At 43.2% G+C, this 5,441-nt stretch overlaps 1 long non-coding RNA gene across 2 annotated transcripts; it reads right to left on the bottom strand.

Annotated features, from left to right (window-relative positions):
* Positions 1 to 2,140: 2,140 nt before the first annotated feature.
* LOC123491408 lies at positions 2,141 to 5,229 on the bottom strand. Of its 2 annotated transcripts, none has more exons than XR_006661321.1 (3): positions 5,177 to 5,229; positions 4,982 to 5,086; positions 2,141 to 2,180 (listed from the first exon to the last, which is right to left on the bottom strand). It is a non-coding gene; the product is annotated as an uncharacterized LOC123491408 (long non-coding RNA). The 2 variants fall into 2 exon arrangements; XR_006661320.1 differs by lacking the exon at positions 2,141 to 2,180 and adding an exon at positions 4,711 to 4,800.
* Between the last annotated feature and the right edge of the window lie 212 nt (positions 5,230 to 5,441).

Raw genomic sequence — 5,441 nt, 5'->3', positions numbered from 1 at the left:
CATTGTCACACAAATATTCCCACACCCATGTCCAGGGGTCTCAGTGTTTTGTCCCTTGACGCCATTCAGTCCCAGTTGCAGCGCTCAAATCGTGGTCATCGTGTGTCTGTGAATCACAACATGAAAGGCGATGAGTGACAACATTTCCACATATTGAGCCATATGAAATACAACTGAAGCATAGGGCAAGAGTTTGCTGCTAACATGTATACTGTGAGTCTGAATGATGAGAGCATCTTAACCCAGCTGTAGGTCCATTGTGTGTGTGTGGTCTTTTAAGCCTCAACATCAACCAGCTCTGGAGGTATTGGGGACTTGGGATGCTTGCTGTCAAAGTGCTGCTTGAATGTCTTCGGGTCCGGCATCTGTGTCTGTAAGGGTCAGGTAAGGAATTAAGGATATCAATGGCTGAGACTGAATTTTCAGGTGACAAAAAATAAGCAAAGCAATAAGATGCATCAAACTACTACACATCACACAGGCCAGTACAATGGACTAGACATGAAAAGAAACCTAAAACCTGAACTCTATCTGAGAAGTAGTTGGTGAACCAGGCGAGGCAGTCATTTGAGAAACCAAGGCTATTTAGTCTGCCAATAAGAATGCAGTGATTGACAGAGTCAAAAGCCTTGGCCAGGTAGATGAAGACGGCTGCACATTACTGTCTTTTATCGATCGCGGTTATTATATCGTTTAGGACATTGAGCGTGGCTGAGGTGCACCCATGACCAGCTCGAAGAGGGGGATGACCGCGGAAGCTTTCCAATCTCTGGGGATCTCAGATGATACGAAAGAGAGGTTGAACAGGCTAGTAATAGGGGTTGCGACAATTTCGGCGGCTAATTTTAGAAAGAAAGGGTCCAGATTGTCTAGCCCAGCTGATATGTAGGGGTCCAGATTTAGCAGCTCTTTCAGGACATCAGCCATCTGAATTTGGGTGAAGGAGAAGCAGCGGAGGGTGCAGAGCTGGTGGCTGGGGTAGGGGTAGCCAGGTGGAAAGCATTGCCAGCCATAGCAAAATGCTTATTGAAATTCTCGATTATCGTAGATTTATCGGTGGTGTTTCCTAGCCTCAGTGCAGTGGGTAGCTGGGAGTAGGTGCTCTTATTCTCCATGGCCTTTTCAGTGTCCCAAAACTTTTTGTAGTTAGTGCTACAGGATGCACGTTTCTGTTTGAAAAAGCTAGCCTTTGCTTTCCTAACTGATTGTGTATATTGGTTCCTGACTTCCCTGAAAAGTTGCATATCGCAGGGGCTGTTCGATGCTAATGAAGTGCACCACAGGATGTTTTTGTGCTGGTCAAGGGCAGTCAAGTCTGGGGTGAACCAGGGGCTATACATGAACTCTAACATTGGTTTCAGTTGGAATGACGGTAAATGACTCAGACATTGATGGCAAATATGGCAAACTGAAACTAAAATAACCAATTTACCTGAGTCTACAATGGCAGAGTCTTAATATAGAGTTCGGATAGTGAGAAGTAACTTTCAAGACAGAAGCAATTGTGCCCTATAGTGGTGGACTTTATACTGTACCAGGTTACTACACAACTAACATACATTGAGTGTACAAAACATTAGGAACACCTGCTCTTTCCATGACATAGACTAACCAGGTAAATTCAGGTGAAATCTATGATCCTTTGAACGGGGTATGGTAGTAGGTGTATCAAGAATGGTCCACCACCCAAAGGTCATTCAGCCAACTTGACACAACTGTGGGAAGCATTGGAGTCAACATGGGCCAGAATCCCTTTGGAACGCTTTCGACACCTTGTAGAGTCCATGCCCCGACAAATTGAGGCTGTTCTGAGCAACAGGGGGTGCAACTCAATATTAGCAAGGTGTTCTTAATGTTTTGTACACTCAGTGTATGTAGGCCTACATGTTTTTAAATAGTACAGTATCACACATCACAGTACAATGCCATAAAGCGTGGGCCTGTAGTACATGTAAATCAACTTAAAGTTGGTTTTTATTTCCATAAGCAAAGAATAAAGCATAATTGTTCATGTAATATTAGCCTCATAACAACTCCAGGAATAGGAAATAGTGATGAAATAATCAAATAAATGAAAAGACAGAGACAAATGCTTTTGAACTACTATTTATTGTTTTTAAAAATGTCAAATTCAGTGCAGAGTATAGATCCCTGTTAGGTGGCAAAGTGTCACAAGAATCCTGTGGGGAGAGAAAACAAGAGAATACATTCATTTAATGGGTGTTACAGTTTTTCTCAATTGCTAAAACACTAAACCCTATTGTCTGAACCAAATGCTCAGTTGCCTGAACCCACTGATTGAATCAATCACTCTTTTGGCAAAACCATAAGCACTTTTCACCTGTTTAGACACAACTTGCCAACACATTTTCATTGTGATGCACCCGTGCTGCATAATGGTGAGCACAGGTGACAAAAGTCAAACACAATTAGAGCACAGGTATCACCACTTGAACACAACAACTCAAAATTGATCACACTTGTGGCTAATGATGTGAGGGAACATATACAGTAAGCCAGTTCAGAGAGCACTGGTTTGTGAGGCCCTACAATGGATAGAAATCTGAGAGGAAGAGTTTGTGTGAGAGGAGGTCGAGGTGGTCGAAGTGGTCAGCGAAGACAAAGAACAGTAATATCTGATGAAATCAGAGCTACTGTGATTGACCATGTTCTTGTCCATGGTATGAACATGAGGGAGGCTGGACAAAGGGTACAACCAAACATCAGTAGATTCACTGTGTCCACCATAATCCGAAGATTTAGAGAAGAGAACAGGTAATTACCTTTTTTTGACATTATAGTACAGTATGTAAATGTTGACAGCAATTACTGTATGACATACTATATACTGTACCACACTATACTGTAAGTGAATATATGTTTCAGTACATCACTGTACCAATGTACTGTAGTATTGTAATGGAGGGTTGGTCTAACTGTTTGTAGGCCTAGTATTCCATGTATATTTTTGTAACTCCATGTTCTCTTTTTGTAGAATTGAAAGACTGCCACATGGGGGTGGGAGGACAGGTATGTTCTCCCCACACCAAGAGACCCTAATTGTTGATATGGTCCGTGAGAACAATGCCATTAAACTGAGCGAAATTCAGCAGAAGATCATTGAGGACCATTTACATTTTGAGGGTATCAACAGTGTCAGCCTCTCTACTGTTGATCGTGTCCTCAAGCGCAACAGACTGCGCATGAAACAGCTATACAGAGTGCCCTTTGATCGCAACTCAGACAGAGTCAAAGAGCAAAGATTCCAGTATGTACAGGTTGGCATATATCCAGACACATTCAATGTTGATTACTCTAAGTAGTGATTTACTGTAGTGGCCTAAATCACTTTTTCCGTATCACTTACAAAACTATATCTATTTCTACAGAGGGTTTTTCAACTGGATGCAATGGAAAGACCCCATCAATACATCTACATGGATGAAGCTGGGTTTAATCTCACCAAAAGGAGAAGGAGAGGCCGTAATGTGATTGGCCATCGGGCCATTGTTGGTGTTCCTGGGCAGCGTGGTGGCAATGTCACATTATGTGCTGCCATCAGCAATCATGGGGTTGTCCACCATCATGCCAACCTGGGGCCCTACAACACTCACCAGCTCCTCATTTTCCTCAATCACATGCGAGATGCTTTGTTAGGGCAGCAGGATGAGCATCCCATCTATGTTGTTGTTTGGGACAATGTGAGTTTTCACAGAGCCCTCCAGGTTAGAGAGTGGTACAATATGAACCAAGGTTTTATCAATCTTTGCCTTCCACCGTACTCCCCTTTCCTAAACCCCATTGAGGAATTCTTCTCCTCATGGCGGTGGAAGGTATATGAACGCCAACCTTACACCAGGGTAAATCTCCTGCAAGCCATGGGACTTGCCTGTGGTGACATAGGTGTGGAGGCATGCCAAGTCTGGATACGACTTGCCAGGGGTTTTTTCCCCCGTTGCCTGGCCAGACAAAATGTGGCCTGTGATGTGGATGAAGTCCTGTGGCCTGACCCAGTACGGAGACATGATGCTGTGGCTGAGTAATGCACTTATTTGTATATTTTGGTACTTTATTTTACATGGGCTTACTGTACACAAGTGGCAAACGCATAAGATTTCTGTTTGTTTTTACAAGTGCTACATGTAAATGCACAAGATTTCTGTTTTGTCTTTTTGTACAAGTGCTAAATGCACCGTTTTTTTTTTTTGCAACATGCATTTAGCCTACAGTGAACAATAAACATTTATTTCTCCAGCTTCATGTCCTGAGCATTGTGTTTTCTATTTTTCTACGTAGTGTTTAGTGACTGTTCAGTAGTGTTTTTTATTTTGATTGACTCGGGGCACGATTTGACAACATAGTTCAGTTTTGAGCACAGATTGAACTGTTTTGAGGTGAAAGTTTGGTTTTGCAAGAAGAGTCTGAGGTTTTGTGAATGTAGCTTGAAAATTGGGCTTTATGTTCACAGTTAAGAGAAAAGGAGAGCAGCTTTCAAGAAATGTGTCTTAGCAATCGAGAAAAACTGTAACTAATCAGGGTTCAACGAAGCACTTCAAGTCCTCAATTCCAGAGAGAGAGAGAGAGAGAGAGAGAGAGAGAGAGAGAGAGAGAGAGAGAGAGAGAGAGAGAGAGAAGTGTGGCGTGGCCCTTCAGGTCTCTGCAGTAGGACTACATGCTGGCCATGAGGTACTCCAGGTGGTACTCCAGGTGGCTGGAGAGCTCAGTGACCAGAGACTCTCGGTTAAAGTACCAGGCCAGCTGCTGCCCAAACATGTCATCTAGCAGAGCCATCAGCCCGCCCTGAAGGGAACCCCACACAACACATAGAAAATGGCTCTGAGCTACTAGCTTATCAAGAGGAGAGAGACAATGAGAGTTACTCCCCCTAAAACGGAATTGAAACCCTGTTAACCAGGAACGAGTAAAGAGGAAGTAAACTAGTAATAAGGAAGAAAACAGGAAGTAAACTCTTGACTCTTACATTGAGCAGCAACAGGTATCTCTCAGCCTTTGGCTCAATGCTGGCAACAGTGGGCAGGAAGGAGTACAGGAGAGCGTACAGACGCTCCATGAACCCACCAGGTTGCTAAAGTAAACAGAGGAGGAGAGAAGAGAAATTGAAGTGAAATTGCTAATAGACAGACATCTAAACATTTACCAGCGAGATGCTACTTACCACCATCAGGGATTTCTGAGCTGTCATCATCCCAAACAGCACCAGCTCAAAAGGACGTCTATCAGGTTAACATGATGGATCTAGGACAAGAAAACACGTTTGGAGAAAATAGGAATGATTTCAAATAGATCAGCTACTGTTCCGTATAAAAGACATGCATGTGGAAGAACTCAAAGTGAGACTTGAAAGAGTTAATGAACTCACCTTTGCCTCAGCCAGCTCCCTCTCAATGTCAATCTGCTTGGAGGGGTCACTCAGGTAGTTC

This window comes from Coregonus clupeaformis, chromosome 8 (genome assembly GCF_020615455.1).
Source record: "Coregonus clupeaformis isolate EN_2021a chromosome 8, ASM2061545v1, whole genome shotgun sequence".
NCBI lineage: Eukaryota > Metazoa > Chordata > Actinopteri > Salmoniformes > Salmonidae > Coregonus > Coregonus clupeaformis.
Note: the sequence above shows the minus strand (reverse complement) of the source record. Positions and strands in the feature narration are given on the sequence as shown.